At 35.8% G+C, this 16,460-nt stretch overlaps 1 protein-coding gene and 1 long non-coding RNA gene across 5 annotated transcripts in view; both read right to left on the bottom strand.

Moving 5' to 3' along the window:
- The window catches only part of LOC109544834 (cysteine-rich motor neuron 1 protein), a 116,835-nt gene that overhangs the window by 41,357 nt on the left and 59,018 nt on the right, over nt 1-16,460 (bottom strand). The window lies entirely within an intron of this gene.
- The window catches only part of LOC125505315, a 79,260-nt gene that overhangs the window by 14,751 nt on the left and 48,049 nt on the right, over nt 1-16,460 (bottom strand). Inside the window, exon 2 of one of the 2 annotated variants that reach the window (XR_007282072.1) lies at nt 5,855-5,918. This is a non-coding gene — a long non-coding RNA (uncharacterized LOC125505315). Of the gene's footprint in view, nt 1-523; nt 976-5,854; nt 5,919-16,460 lie in introns of those variants that run through there. The other variant, XR_007282073.1, reaches the window with a different exon arrangement.

The following is a 16,460-nucleotide window of genomic DNA, read 5'->3' as shown; positions in this document are numbered from 1 at the left end:
AACTGCACTCTTTTACATCAGCAATTAGTTAGATTCGATTCCTTATGTATCGTTTGAATGCCTGGAATACTTGAGTATTCTAATATAAAGCGTGCGCAAGTTCTAGACTGAAAGAAAGTGTATTGCTCTGCATAATATGTGCTTTTAAATTATTCTCATATTCCTGAAGCAAATAGAACATATATAAAAATTCGGAGAACGAGATTTTCCATTTTGCCTTTATATCTCATATATTTACCTAGATGTGCATATGCGAAATTCTCTTCGGAATAATATTGTCATTTTTCAGAACGAGCCACATGACCGGCATGCACATAAAAATGAGAGTGTATAAATATTTCTATACCTTAATGCATGCCGATGAGAAGAGGTTTGTTAGCAAATATTAACTCGACTTGGCAAATGTTTTCTTAAGAGCAAATATTGAAAGAGCCTGTGGCAAATTTTCAAACTGAAGTGGAACATTCATTTACCATCTTCGAAATTTTTTTCCCGTTGCTACAATATCGAACTTTTTACTTACAATACAGCTAATAATTATTATCTCAGCTTCATTTTAAGTAAATCGTATAGTAAATTTGTGAGCATCCAGAGCCGGAGGCACTAAAATACAATCTTTGGTTGTTGCGAAGCGTGTTTTATCCACCACGAAAGGTTACGATGCCCCGAAGCCGTATTTCTCATATGCCAAAGCCATAAATTTTCAAGGAATATTTCAATTTTATCGCTCAATTTTGCACTTCACTGGTTAAACACACTATGGCAATAAACGCGAGCGAATGTACAAATAGTTCCATCCTGTTCATTTGCAATAATTTCCTTCGCAGTGCTGATTTTTCAAAATTATCTATTACTTTTAATGCTGAAAATTCCTTGTTGTGCTGTTTTTATTTATAAATGTGTCAGAGATCGAAACTTTCACGGAGTTTTTCGGATAGATTTGAGTTGAACATTTTTGCTTTGTTGTTGTTGTGATCCGTACTTTTGCAATTTTGTTTCCAATGCGTATTTGAAGTTATAAAGTGTGTCTGGAAAGTCGGATAAAAAGCTCCATTAGGCGCACCTGAACGCGTTATTAAGAAAAAATGCAAAATCTGAAAACATTTTGAGATAATAAGGTGGCATTTGCAGTAAAAGATTTGCATCTTGTAAACAAAAAAGTTATTAACTTCTTCAAAGCATCAGTACGCACACAAGGTGTTTTTAATACTTCGGGACTCCATTTCTATGGAGAATGATGGCAAATTTAATCACTTTATCAGCCTTCCCTCTGGATAGATTGTTCCATCATTCTGCAGAAAGACATAAAGGAAAACATTACTGTCGATAATGGCCTGACCCATTTTTAAGAATAAGCCACTTAAAATCACTTGCGGCCAGGGCACGTTGTAACTAAGACCTTCATTCGAGGAACGTCCTATTCAAACGGCCTCTTCTCTGATATTAATGGTACCCTTTTAACATTTAGGGGCTCTGTTTTATCAATAACAGGCCATAAAGCGTTTCCACGATCTCTGCATGAATTTTACTTTTTTTTAGATTTCTTTTGTTTCCAACTACAATCTTTTTCTTTTATTTAATATATTACACTAATTACTCGTTTCTAAAACACTAAACAGCTCGCTTCAGCACGTTTCAAAATTTGAAACAATTTTAATAAAAAGCATGATTAAGTGCCACAATTTGTTAAAATCAAATGTAGCATAAGTATATCATTTGAGACAATTCTGTGATTTACTGATGGGGAATTAAAGGTTGCGAACCTCTAATCCTCCATCAATCCCACCATCAAAAATTTTTAATTTTTCATAATTTAAAAGAATTTTACAATTTGTTCTAAACACTGTTAAAGATCACAATAAATTATGGTTTTTACAACAAAACATTGAAACTTTTTTTAGGATGTTAAAGTGACTTGATGTTAAAGTGGCCATTTGCTGAAACTTCAATCTAGAAATAAAGTTGGGTTCTTAAACTGGCAGCGTTTCGAATAAATACTTCTGCACCATCAGGGCAATTCACAGCTGTTGTACCATTTGTAGGTAGCTAATTTCCAGCTCAGTTTTTCACCTTAAGATACTTCTCCCCTTATCTGAGTTCTTCGTTGCACCACACTGAGTTTTGCACAACCATTCGTCCCAGTTTCGTGTAATCAAGGCTGAGGATGTAAGCCACTCTTGCTGGTGAAACGTGCGTAATAAATTTCATTATATCAAGTGATGACTTTTTTCATATGCTGAAAAAGCTTGGGAGGCCGCAATCTCGTGAGTGAATTCTCACTAAAACGTGTAAAAGCGATCACAAATTATCCATAAACATTTATGTGGCCGTAGTTTAGTAAAATAAACGATAAGATGAAATAATTTAGTGGACGTTTATTCAAATACCGCCATAAAATTCCTTCATCGCAAAACCTGGATTTCAAGGAGTTTAGGAAGAAATATCTGTATTGGTGGAGCCCGGATGAGTCCCTGATAAAAGATAAAATCATTGCACCATTATCGTATTTCTTTTAGGGGAATTTCAGCATGAAGTGATAGGCATCGGCCGATTTTTCCAATTTGGTTTCAATATCTAGATTGATGATATTATCTGGCATTTTTTTTTACATCGGCTTTTCGACTTGTTTATGTTCAATATTATAGGAAAATTTGCAATAATTTAATTTGAGTTTCGATAATGCAACGAGAAAATCCACAAGCTTGCATTTTTTAAGGCTGTACTTGTGGATGTTTCAAGTTTTTTGCTGTTTTGTACGTCTGCTGTGTAGAAGATTTAGTTAGTTAAGTGCTGACTAAATCTAAGTATGATAATTCCTTAAACGCATTTTCGGACCAGGACAAACCAGAGGTTACTGTTAGATCAGTTCCTTAAAAACCAGATTCCCCAATTTTTCACTCCTCTGATCTTCGTTCCAAATGGAATTGCGGAAGTTCATTCTCACAAGACTCAAACTATTTCCATGACTTTCATGATGTTTATGAGCTTAATCGCAATGAAGTGAGCTTAAGAATCAGGACTAAGGCTGAACCAAACTTAAAAGTTCCAAAGTAGTATAGAGACGGTAACCACGAATCCGGTGGCTCCCCGAAGAAGGATTTTTCAGCTACATGTTTTGAGCTGCTAAGCTGTTGATATCTTAATGCCAATGGATTTACAAAATATTGCTTCATTCAGAAACAAGACTGATTAGTCGACTTGTTCTTGAAGAGTCCAGTTACTGGATATTTACTGTGGCAAACGCTCATTCCCGAATGGATGTAACTTTCGAATCATTGCATAGGAGAAATTGGCTGTTATTTTTGAGGGAAATATCGATGCACTAGACCTCAAAGATTTATTCTTAGCGATAAAAGTCGATTCAGAAGTAAATCGAGCCAACCGAGCTTATTTTTCAATCGACTTTTATCGTTTACCTTTATGGCCGAGGACGTGAACTGGCCTGAAAGTATATCAAGAAATCTCTGAAAATGGGAGTGTTTGACGTGGATTAAGTATGATCCAGTCAATATAGGCAGCAAAACGAAATCATCAGTGGTTTGTAATTGAATCGCGTACCCATAGCGAAGTTTCTCTGGACGAAAAAGCTGGACAAGCTGGATAAAACGTCCAAAAACCATAAACCGTTTTCACTCGCAATTTGTCCCCTATTAATTCGGTTTTTACGAGGAAGCTCTCAAAATTCCAGTTCGTACCTTTGTCGCAACCATCAAATACATGAGAGTAATTTCAAGGGGCATCAACTATGTTGCAGGTGGGAAAAATATTGCACCGGAGATTCGTTGTAACTTCCAGCGCCGCTATGCGACTTTTTCTGCATAAAAATTGCACGAGGTAATATTTCATAGAACTTTCTGCGTGTTTTGCTCCCATAAATACTTCAATTCCAGATGCGTTTCGGCATGAAAATAGACAAAGCAACTGAGGAACTCAGCAACAGCTGAGGAGTCATCGGTCGCTGAGGTAAGCAGATAACTGAACATTCATTTAGAATGAATTGCTTAGAGGATTATGTGTGAGGAGGATTATGAGTGAGTTGAAAAATTAATATATAGACAGGAAATTGATAACAATTAATAAATCCCTTAGAGAACAACGGGTAACTGATGTGGCGCTGTTTGTTTACTCATTTTAAGAATAATCGTCTAGACTTTTTACGTAACAATTGGCAGACCAAAGAGTTTGATAGAATTCATTGAACTGGGTTCCTTAATCAAAATTGCAAAACTGAGGAGCAAATAAGCAGGCAATTATTGAAATTTTGGAAGCTCGAATTAGAGTCGAACTACAGCCGTTCGGGCAATAGTTTATGTCTAATTGTATTTTTTTCAATAAACCCGTCTGGTCCAGATTATCAACATTTTGAACGATCTTATTTAATGAACTGATATTAGAAATGCAATTTTGGCATCCCATCAACAAAAAATTTTTGGTTTCCTATGGGTGATTCTAAAGAAAAATACCTCCACCCACAAGAACACAGTTCTCAACGGACATTTTCTCAAGCGCTTCAATAAATTTTCGAATACTCTGATGCTTCATACAAACACGTAAAACAAGTAGTACCAACAATACTGAAAAATCGTCTCAAATTTCTCAATCGTTAAAGCCGCTGGCATGTATTTTGGGTGCACACAATGGTTTGGCATATTTTACCTATCTTGCTCCATTTTTCCCGTCGTTTTTTTTATCCAATCTGAAATATCGCACAGTCAAAGCGTGCCAATTTGCAAAATGTGTTTACCATTTGTTTCAGATCGATTCGTCATTACAAGTTACCGCTTTGTAACTTTGAAGGCTGGATTCTGTAAACAGTGGCCTCCAAAGTCGTTTATCATTTCGAAGTCGTTTTTTTTCGAATTGATGAAAATATTCATTACCTTTACTTGCTTATCAGATAGAAATGTATTTGTTTAGATCTCGCTTAATGCTCCATAAATTTTAGTTCAAAGTTTTCTGAACGGAAATTCTCGAATTCCTCCCGGTCCAAAGGCTAGTTGAGTTTAGGTGTCTATTCCTTAGCAGGTGCTTTCTTTTGCAAACAGTAACATATTTTTGCACGATCCTGATTAAATAAATTGGAAAACGCCAGCTGAAATGTACGCTATTCATTTCGATATTTAAATTCGAAAACTCTAACCTACTGTCCATAACAATCGATTACCGCTACTCCGAATTTGCTTTGAAACTTTATTCAAACAGGCCCGTTTCCTATCGAAATGCTTTATTAAAATATACATTTGGGAGCGTTCTTTTTTACATTATCGATGATCAGTTTATAGACAACAGTTTGTTATCTTGCAAACCGTTTCCCTGGCAGAATGCTACCCAGGGAGCGCTTTCCCTTTTAGTTAAAGGTGCCATATAACATTTTCTTTTCGTTTTTGCTCCTGCAAAATATGGCCGAAAAAATGTACAGGCCCTCCTGGGAAATACGATAATTTGATGAAAAACTTAACGAACCGAGAATCCTACCTTATCTGAAATATTAACGGGCTTTTAGGCTGCGAGGTTTATGACCCATCCGTTGCAAAACCTTAGAAATATTGTAATCGGCAATTTTTTAATTAAGAAGCTTTTCGATTTTATTGAGCAAAAAGTAAAATGTTACTTAATAGTCTGGATAAATAGCAAAATTATATTATTGTCAATTAAAACTGTAATAAGACTTGTAGTTAATCGTAGTCTTTGTAATAAAAACTTGCCAAAAACTCAATTTTTAACAGACAAGAAACGTATTTGTCTAGGGGCACCAGAGCTCAGTAATTTACAGGAGAGTGAGGCTTAAAAGTGGACAATCGATTACTCTTGACTAAGAACTGTGTGAATTATTTATACAATTCTAATCACTTACGTGAATTTTTTTGCATCAGTCCGGCCTAAATCAGCGTAACGGTTGAACTTGAGCAGCTACATACCTGAAAAAAATTTCCAATAATCAGATATATAATTTCATATAAATATGAAATTGTTCAGGCGAGTTAAAAATTGTGTGAAAAAAACTTGCTATCATTTTGATCGCTTTTTAATGATGCTCATTAGTTAAGTTCCGAAGAGACAATTTTTATTTCAATATTCTACTGTATATTATTGATTTGCAACTGAGCAAACTTATTCAAAAGGAAGCAGGAATAAAAAATTTAAAAAAGTAAAAATAGAAACACTAAACGAGAAAAACAAAAAAAATGGGCATTTTGCTTAAGCTGCATGGTCTAGCTAGTTGACCGGAAAGTACGACCATCATAATAAGGTTCGCTTAGCTGAAATAAGCAACAGAATCGTCCTCAGGTAAATGGATTTCATAGTAAATTTTTCCAGGTATTCCGTGAAGATGCTTGATACCAAGCGAGAATATTAATGGTGTTCAGTGATTTATATCGCGGTTTGAAACACGACTTTTCCGAGAATTACTTAAAACACGTAATTAATAATTTATACAAAAACATATGCTTCAAACAGAGTATCGTATTTTCGAATCAGGAATCTTGTAAACAAGTGGCACATGTTAAAAATGGCATCAAGCCCGACACACATGAACCCGGAATACTCAGTGTCAGCGTGGTGATTCAATGATCTGAACAAGAAATATACGATGGCATCATTTGAATTATGCATCGTGTGCATCTGGTAGTTATCTGTATGCCCGATGTATTCATTCAACGTTTTTTGTCCTACTTGCTATTTCAGAAGACGCGTTAACATGATTGAAATGTTTGTGCCAAAATGGCACTCCTGCAATGAGTAACTCTGCACATCTGGTCTGACGTCAAACCTGGATGGAATATAACACAAATCCTGCTGCAGAATCAGGATGCATGTTACATAGTTGTACATATCAGACGGATTAAGTTTATCATTCGGAAATTGAAGAGCATATTTGGCCCGATTTGTTTCCACAAAATAGCACTTCTTCTTGCTGCTAAAATTCCAGTTGCTTTGCAATCACATCAGTTTTACTCAAGTCTATCAGCAAGAGATTTGATCATGAAACCACTGAACTTCACTTTATAATTTTTTTCCCAACATCAGTTTAAATTTTTTAGAATAGTTCCCGAATGTGATGGATAAATGTTCAGGTAAATACATTTTTGGGTGGAAAATTTGTTCAAAGTTTTAGAAAGGAGGAAGTGTAGCCTTTCTTCGATTATTGCCCGATAGGGTTTTTCTTGTACTCTCCACGCGAGCCTTCGAAACTCGTGAAACCCTCTCCATAAAGAGTTTCAAATATCTGTGTAGATTTTTTCTTAAACTTGACTATTATTCTTGCTCTCGAAGTACGAGACTCGATTTATTTTATGTGTTCTGTGCAATTTAGTCTACACCAGTTGTTAGTCTTGTTTCTCAGTGACTAAATATGGGGTTTCGCGTATTTTCTGGGAATTTGTGTAAACGAACTCAATGAACTTGTTTGTGTGAATCAAACTAGCGTTTTGTCTTGGTTGCACAAAAGCAAACAAAACTACTCACAAAGGGGTCATGATGAGTGGATGAGAGGTGGTAGCAGTTGTTTGTACTCAGGTAAACATTATGCTAATTTATTCAGCATGGAATACGTTTATTTATATCATCATATCATTTTATGATTAAATGATGACAAACAACAGAGCAGGTAGAGGTTAATACACCTGCAAAACTGCGCAATTTAATTAAGCAAATCCTTACGGGATGTTTCACAACTTATCAGCCAAATTTGCGATAAATCAAGGTTCAAACCGATTTCGTATTGATAAAATTTCGCTTTTTTCATTTGCTATTGGGCAAGAGACTTTTTATTGAAGCTGAAAGTAGACACAATTTCAATGGAAAAACGTACTCAGGACCCCTCACGAGGAGACAAAAGCATGTGTTTTCCCTGTTCAATTAAATTAAAAATTTTATGAGTAATTCAAGAGTGAACTGCTTTCTAAGGAGTGAAAAAATTTGAAATTGATACTTGGGCTACTAGGACAGTTATTGATTTTTAGGGCAGAGGTGCAGTTTGCGGAAAACACATTTTTTAAGCCCATCATTTGCTCGGTCTACTAAACCACGCTTTTGTGAGATTTACGCGTTTGTAGGGTAAATTTCAATCATCTATGGACTGTAAAAGTTTCAAGCTGCTACTCGGCCTAGTAGGAAAGTTATGGATTTTTAAAGCAGCATTGGCTGGAAGCACATATTTTGAAATGAATCCCATTCTTACTCGGCTGGCAAAAATCCAGATTTTGTGGAATTTTCATGCAGACTACAGCGTCAGTGGAGTGAACTGTCTTCTAAAAGACTGTGAAAGCTCAAGTTTGCTACTGCCTAGTAGGAGTCATGGACTTTTAATTAAGAGGGAACAGTTGGTTCGAAATATCCTTTTCCAGCTCAACTTATACTCAATCAAAATCAACTAAAAATCAGAATTTCGTGGGATTTTCATGGAAATTGCAGCGCATGTAGAGTGAACTGTTCTAAGGACCGTGAATGCTTCAAGTGGTTACTTGCCGTGGTTGGGAAGTTTCAAGTTGCTACTTGCCTGAGTTGCAAAGTTATGAATTTTAAAAGCTAAAAGCGCATTGGGTTGCAAACACCCATTTTGAGCTCAACATTTACTCGGCTGAAAAAATCGGGGTACTGTGGATTTTTTATACAGATTTCAGAGTTGATAATGTGGACGATACTCTATAGACTGTGAAAGTTTCGAGTTGAAATCTGCCCGAAATCGAAAGTTATGGGTTAAATTTCGAGTGCAACAATTACTCGGCTGGCAAAAATCAGAAGTCCGTGGCATTTTTGTTCCAATTTCGGACTTTGTGGGGTAAACTGTCTCATAAAAACTGTCAATTTCAAGTTGTTACTTGCACTAGAGCAAAAGTTATAGGCTTTTCAATCAGAGGGCACAGTTGGCTGAAACACCCATTTTGAGCCCCAGCTTAACTAGGTTGGGAAAAATTGGAATTCCATGGAATTTTCATCTAAATTTTAGCGTCTATGGACAGAACCGTTGTTTGCCCACGCAACGTGACAGTTTCAAGTTGCTCCTTGCGCTGGGAGGAGAGATATGGGTTTTTAAAGCGACAAACTCAGCTGGCTTTCAAGCTCAACCTTTACTCGGCTTTTAAAAACCAAGCTGCCATGGGAGTTTTATGCAGTTTCTACCGGTTGTCAAATAAACTGTCTTCTAAGGACTGCGATACTTTCAAGTTGCTATTAGCCCCAGTTAAGCAGTTATGGTCATAAAACAGAGGGCGCAGTTCGCTGGAAACACCCATTTCGAGCCCAAGTTTTACAAGGCTGATCAAGCTGGCAATCTGAGATTTGGTAGCAGAGGGAGCGTTCTAAGGTCTGTGACAGTTTCAAGTTGCTACTTGCTCCAGTAGGGTAGTGATGGATTTTTAAATCAGAGAGCGCAGTTGGCTCGATATCATTTTGATGATCCCAGCATCATTTACACGACTGTAAAAAATTAGAATTCCGTGGGATTTTCACGCAAACTTCAGCGTCTGTAGTCGGAAGTATTGTCTAAGGACTGGGAAATTTTCGAGTGGTCACGTGCCTTGGTTAGGAAGTTAAGGATTTTTAAAGCGGACGGCGTAGTTGGCATGAAATGCTCATGACGAGCCCAAGTTTACTAGGTGGGCAAAAATCAGATCTCTATGGGATTGTCAAATAAATTTCAGATTTTGCAGAATGGGCCACCTGCTAAATACTGTGAAAATTTCAAGTTGCTACTTGGCCTAGTAATAAAGTGCAGGGTTTTAATCAGAGGGCGCAGTTGACTAGATGTACTTTTATGGGGCCCAGCATCATTTACACGACTGTAAAAATTAGAATTGCGTGGGATTTTCACGCAAATTTCCGCATCTTTAGCGTGAAGTATGTTCTAATGATCTTGAAAGTATCAAGTTGCTAGTTGCCCTAGTAGGAAACTGACGAATGTTTAAATAAGAAGGCGCAGTTGGCTTCAAATACTTTTATCGATCCCAACATTTACTCAACAAACAACGTTTTGTGGGATTTTCAAAGTAAAGTTCCACGTTATACACTGACTTGTTGGCTAATCATGCCGAAAGTTTCAAGTTGCTGCTTGCCCTAGTTGGAAAGTTATGGATTTTCAAAGCAAAGGGGGCATTTGGTCTATCAATCCGTCACCAGACTTTAATCGATGTGTTTTTTTCTCATAACTATTTCAACAATTCCATTATGACCACTTTTGAAATTTTCACAAATATCACTTCCATTTAATCATACTGTGAGTAGGGATATCGTGTAAGTAATATGCAACGTGTATGCATTTTAATTACTATGTTGTTTCAGTTACGTTGTAAATTCAGTTCTTTGCATCAGAGATAGGGTTTCAAGTAATTTTACACGTCCATACGCTCAGCGTTTTGCACTTTTTTACAGCTTCATATTTTCCATTTTTATTAGCTCGCTTATGCACGCTGCGAGAAATTTCTGTTCAATAGCTGTCGTGCAACTTTTGTTAAAACCAACTCACTTGCCAAAATTAATTAGTTTTGCCGCAATTTTGATACTCAGCTTCGCTTTAACTTTTAATTCTATTTGTGATATCGAGTTGGGGGTGAGTAAGTAGTCCGTGCTAATGTAATTAACAAGGAAAAGGATCAAAACTCTGAGGAAAAGCCAGTAAAGTGGAAATAAAGACATACTACCTGATAATTATGCAAATAAAATGTAATATTTGTCCACAAGGAATAAAAAAATATACATAAAAGGCCTTGCAAAAGTTACCGCACTATTTTGGCAATTAGTATAATCTATTGTGGAAAATTCCGTTTTAGTTTAATGATAATGGCCTGCGGACGAAAGAGCCCTACAAAAGATTAGCAGTAAATACAAAGAGCCTCCTAATTTTATTTGCTGACGTGCATAGTCACTCGACCTTTTCATTTAAATAATATGCTACAAAATGCTGGCTTAGCGAAAATAAAATACTTAGAAACCACAAGTATAAAATGATAATATCAAACATACATACAAAAGTATAGTATAAAATTAATTGCTTTCAGTGCGACCGTCTGAAATAGTAAATGACAAAGCGAAAACTAGAAAATAAAACACATAAGCCAAGCTAAAGCAGCATTAGCACCAACAATTTTACGAGTTTCACTAAATTTCTAATGGTTTTCGCGTTTATGGTGTAAGTTAAAATGCATTATTACAGCCAATACAACGCTATAAACCAAAAGTTAGTCGTAAAATGGAGAAGGCAAGGGAACTTTTTAAATTAGCAGCCAGGGGTGTTATGTCTTCGGTATCTGCCATTAAGCAAGAGCTCATTAATAACAGCCAACTTATTACAAAAAAATTATAAGTGAAGAGAAAACTACATGAATAATAAAATTATTCAACTGAGTATAAATATGCTAAAATAATGAACAGGACACACCGATAAGGAGTCCAAAATAAATAGTGTATTTTATGAAAAAGTAGCTTCGTGCGAGAACAGAATATTTGAAAAAAAACCCAAAAGGTTCTCAGTATTCTTACTCTTATTCTGAGCAAAAATAGAGCTATAACTTGAAAAAAAATCAAATCGAATTACGGGTTGAGAAACTATTCACAGAAAAGTTAGGGAATATTTAAGCTGTGTTAAATTGGAGACTCAGTGTAGATAATTAGAACATTGTGCAATTAAAATTATGAATATTTTCCCTACTGTTCCGAATCAAATTAAATGGCAATAAAACATATGACAAACTGAACAATTTATTTGAACCATTTCATTTTCGTAATGCCAGCAATTTTGATATAAAATAGTAGTTCAAAGTTCACAAATTAATTTCAGAAACAGCCAGCGGAGCATGAATACCGAAAATGAAGCACATTTCTTGTTACGCTACCTTTAGAATCAACTTCTTTATTTTGATGACCTAAATAGGGTTCCATATAATAACTCGGTCGCATCATATTTCTAAGAATACTTATTAGGGGCTTGATCTTGTAGACTGATGACTACGGAAATTGAAAATGCTTCAATGCAACAATGTGGTATTTCAGAATGGGGTTTCGATGACCAAACATATTCAATGGGCCTGATAAGATACTGACATTGCAATGGGAACAGCTACCATTGAATGAAATTAAATTGACTGTTCGGTTTTCATGAGACTAAAAATCGTCAAAAAAAATCTTTAAGAAAATATCTAGTTATATAAAAGAAGTTGAAGTATTCAACAATGCAACATTTGTCTTTAGAAGCAATTTCAATTGCAAAATTTTAACAGCCGCAAGAAGTGCAATGAATGGTTCCAATTATTTCCTTTGCCTTCAAGTCAGCTGAAAGTTGAGGAAAGCTGATTATTGTATGCGTTTCTGATTTGATGCAAATTTAATTAAATTTATTTCTTTGCTTCTACCAACCTCTATTTTGATATAGATAAATACAAATTAATCAATTTCACCCATAAATAGGGCGCTTGGCATTTTAATGAATTTGCAGATTAACGTAATCCAATGTTAAACCATAATCATTAGCGGTGGCTCTATTTATTTACTTATTTGAAGGTTGGTGGTTGCAATGGAGCGCCATGCCCATAATGTAGACTTCAGCGCATTGAATCAGGCGCGTAATTGTATTAAATTTAATTATTAATTAACTGGCACCAGATGAATGCTTGATTGAATCCAGGAATTCAATAAAGTTCATTTAGAGCCAAAAATGCTTCCTTTACCAACCAAGAGCTTTCAACCAAATTTTTGTCAATTGAAGCATTTCTAATAATTTTTCTCTTGCATTTGTGTTTCTTTCTTTCTTCATCCCCATATTATCAACGTAATGCAAAACGACTCTGTGAATGCTTTTGCTGAACCTAAACCACGCTTTTCACTATTATCGTACTGCCTCTTCTCAATTAATAATGCGTTTGAAAATGGCCCATTGAATGCGCAATTAAGCACGACAGTTTGTGCTTGGAAAAGTGCAGTTCGGCGAGTAAAACTACCGGGCAAAATAATTAATCAACATCGATTCGGAAGATCTTTTGTGCTGCTGATAAATTAGGTATTTATTCACGTGCAAGCCAGAGATTGGCGACCGAAAACAAGCAAGGCATGAAAAGTTTTATTCGCTTGATGCAAGCTTCTCTTTGATGTCAATACAAGCTAAACACTATTCATCATGTATTCCTAGCAGCTTGTGCTCAATGGAATATGAACTATCTGGATGCTTGAAGCTTCCGATAAATCAAAACCGATGAAGAGCTGAAACGATTCCATGCAGGCCTCAATTTATTTGCTGGAAATTGTTCAAGAATGTCACAGTTTTTAGTCATTTTTGTCATCATGCAGAGGAAAGTATATTTTTTTGCCTTGGCAAATAGTGTAAATAAATAAGTAAATTCATACGTTACAGAAGTGGGTATTTGGTATTTTGCAATAACAGTAACATTTTGTTTCCAAGCCCCGAAAAAAAGTTGGAAGCAGCTCCGGATGAAGGGGCTACAAATGATCGAATGTAATAAAAATTACCTGTTTAGAAAAAAATCGTTTATAAAAGATGGGAATTTTCTGCGGCACATTTGAATATAACCCTCAATAATTTATTTCATTCATATTTTCAGCTAGTGGTGGGCTGGTCTTTTCACTGGTGGCTTTGGCAATAATGTTAGTGCTGTACTTTTTAGCTCTGGAACTGACAGATTGCACATCCGGAATATACTGTTTAATCATGTAATGGCCGGAATGCGCTGTCAAAGTGCATTGTCCCGACTGAGTGTTGCGTCCTGCAGTGTGCAGGAATTTATGGGACGCCTTAAATGCTCCCTTGAGCGCCTGAATATGGCATCAGGAAATCCCATTGCATACACGGAAACGTACGCAATGTGGTAGTTGATATGCTTTTTGAGCAACTGACCGTAATCGTCTGTTGATGGAACAGGAACAATGGGCCCATGTGGTTACCTATTTATTACCATTACCATATCCATTCATTAAATCTGATTTGATTGGAGAATAACGCCATGCTCAGATGCTCTCTGCGGTTTATTTTAATTAATGTTTCGTCAGAACATTGAATCAATAATTGCTTGAAATTATAGCTCCAGTTGTTTGCAATTTACTCTCATTTATCTTTCTATTTATTTTTGGCTTTTGGAATTTTCCATCCTTGAAAACTACCAGAAGGTTTGTAATGCAAACCGGGCTTCAATCGCTTGCGGAATTATTGCGGTTCACTTGCCATTATCTCAGATCGCACCGATTCTGGACCGACCAAGAAAAAATTGATTTTATATTTTTATGAGTTTCTCAAAGGTGATAAGGGAAAACATTGAACATCCACTTTGTCAGCATTATTTTAAAACAAGTCAAGGGACAAACGGCAGATGATTGCTATACCTAAACATCCGAATGCATGAGAGACGACAGTTAATAAAGTCTGGGCCTTTTTCATTTTTTCTACATTATCCACGTTCTTGACCCTTTTGTGCTCGGTTGAGATGTAGATTTGATGAATGGGAGTTTTGTTAAATATACACGTGTTTAAGGTTTAGATTGGTTCAGGATGCCGTCAAGGAAGTACGTACCTTTGAACCAACATTCAGTACAATTTTAACAGTTCAGACAAAAATGTACAACAATTATGGTTTGCATCATTTATTGATTCTCATCATAACCACCAAGACTCAGTTCCAAAAAAGTGTCGCAGCAGAATTTTAATTTGTTATTAAAAGTGAAAAAAATGGTGATTCGTTAGTTTCCACGGCAGATAATGAGGAAAAGCTTGCGCTATTAATTTGATCAGTTTTTCAAAACACCCTTTTCGGTACAGTTTACTTGCAAACAAATTGTAGTAAAACCTTTTGAAGCTGCGTCTTTTTTTTAATATTCAATTTCCTTGGTTTCAGTTGATTATTTTTCTTATTCACTTGCTATGTGAATTCGTCAAAGTTAATTTTAACTTCAATTTTCTCAAGAGCTCCATCGTCGAATAAACAAGTGTGAATCACTCAACTATTTAGTACGTATTCAGTGAACTATGCATCTAAAACCATTTCCTGATGTCGATAATGGGAAATATCCTGCTAAAAAACAGATGTCAGAAGTCCGCGTGGGATCCAGGAATGTGCGGTATTTAATTAGATTTTTCTCGAATGACGATTAAAGCCATAAATCTAAATTACGATGAGGCCTATTTGCGTACTGTAAAGGAATTGGGTGTAATTACAATAGATCAGCACTATTTCAGCTAATTAAATGGGAATAAATTCAATTTAAATTGACCAATTAAAATTGTTACAATTTGCTACCATCTAGGCTTGATGCAAATTTTGTCGACGGTTTTCTCAATGTTTCAACCATTTAAAGAAGGCAGAAAAATTAATGGCTGGTTAATCAATTCAAATAAAACATAAATCGGCACACGATCGTAAATTAAAATGATAAAAAATGGAGTTTCTGGCCAACCCAAACAAAACAATAAAAACGTATTAAACTAGTTCACTTTGAGTTTATATTGTTTATTGTATGTATTTATTATTCGTGTCTTGTCCCGCTATCACCGGTTGGCATTGATAGAGGATTAAATTACTCCAATTTATGTATGTGGGTGCATGTGCAAAAAATGTAATTCGTCGCCAAAGCGGCTCTGAAACGTTCAAAATATTTTGCTCATTTGCTCTTGTAAAACCTGAACAAATAAAATATGAAGAGTGGATATCAATAGCTTGGTCAAAAATAGTAAAATCAGCTTACAAACCAAAGTTTTCCTGCTGAGCAAAGGTTCTTCAATATTTCTAGTTAATCTGAAAGGAATTTCTGTTCAAGTCGCTTTGGCAAGTTAAGAAAGAAAGCGAACAGACAAAATCTATATTAAGTGGAAGCTGGAAATGAAGAACGATTGTAGTAGTCAATTTCGAAATAACTTTGAGTTCGTCTAGTCTTTTGATTTAAAAATTGTTGCATTAAGTATCGAATAAATTAATTGGACTATCTGGGGTGCTTGCATGCACAACTAGTAAGTACTTGAGTTTCTTAAAAACATTTAGACCAGAAAGATTCTGGGCGAAACCTTCAGATGCTTTTTTATGCGTGGTGTTAGTGCTTGTTTCTATCAAACGCCACATGGTCTCAATCGTCGCTGATTTGATATTTTTCTGTTTCAGAAAGTTTTCTTCTTCAGTTTCGTTTGGAGCATCCAGTACAGCATAGAAAGTAGAGCACTGTTTAAAGGAATTCTCTGCACATATCGGCAAACAGATCAACTGTTACTTAATATCACCCATTAATTGACAAACTACCAAAGACAAATACTAAACAGCCTGCTGACATTTGGATCTTTTGTTCTCCTTCGAATAAATTATTCAATGCACGAATCTGAGTGTACGCGACAAGAGCGGCAGTGTTTCTTTCATGTGTTCGGTCCTTTGATTGGCGTCAAGATCGAATCTTTGAAGACAAAGTGAGTTGATTATTTCGGTAACTGATATGATAGAAATCATTAGTTGGAACGTGAGCAGCCCGAGAGAAAAACG

The sequence above is a fragment of the Dendroctonus ponderosae genome, unplaced genomic scaffold, assembly GCF_020466585.1.
Source record: "Dendroctonus ponderosae isolate FM_Combo_2020 unplaced genomic scaffold, Dpon_F_20191213v2 Dpon_F_20191213_8, whole genome shotgun sequence".
Lineage (NCBI taxonomy): Eukaryota > Metazoa > Arthropoda > Insecta > Coleoptera > Curculionidae > Dendroctonus > Dendroctonus ponderosae.
Note: the sequence above shows the minus strand (reverse complement) of the source record. Positions and strands in the feature narration are given on the sequence as shown.